The following is a 347-nucleotide window of genomic DNA, read 5'->3' as shown; positions in this document are numbered from 1 at the left end:
CTGTCTATAATGGTGGAACAGAACACTTAGAGCCTCTGTCTATAATGGTGGAACAGAACACTTAGAGCCTCTGTCTATAATGGTGGAACAGAACACTTAGAGTTTATACTGTAGAATGTTATTTGTGTTTCTTGTCTCAGTTATGAATTGCTCTAAGCAGAAGGAAGACAAAGCCTGGGAGGCAGTTAGTTAGGTAAACACATTAACTTTGTTATTTTTGAATGTACCTGAAGCTATGGTTATTTTTAAATCCATGAAAAATGTTATACTTTTTACTATGTGTTTATTTTGTTTTTAATATTGAATTGTATAGATTTGAATTGGCTGAAAATAAATCGAATTTGTGA

At 32.3% G+C, this 347-nt stretch overlaps 1 pseudogene; it reads left to right on the top strand.

Annotated features, from left to right (window-relative positions):
* LOC111953245 (zinc-binding protein A33-like) overlaps positions 1-347 on the top strand; it is an 11,296-nt pseudogene extending 10,949 nt beyond the window's left edge.

The sequence above is a fragment of the Salvelinus sp. IW2-2015 genome, linkage group LG27, assembly GCF_002910315.2.
Source record: "Salvelinus sp. IW2-2015 linkage group LG27, ASM291031v2, whole genome shotgun sequence".
Classification (NCBI taxonomy): Eukaryota; Metazoa; Chordata; class Actinopteri; order Salmoniformes; family Salmonidae; genus Salvelinus; species Salvelinus sp. IW2-2015.
Note: the sequence above shows the minus strand (reverse complement) of the source record. Positions and strands in the feature narration are given on the sequence as shown.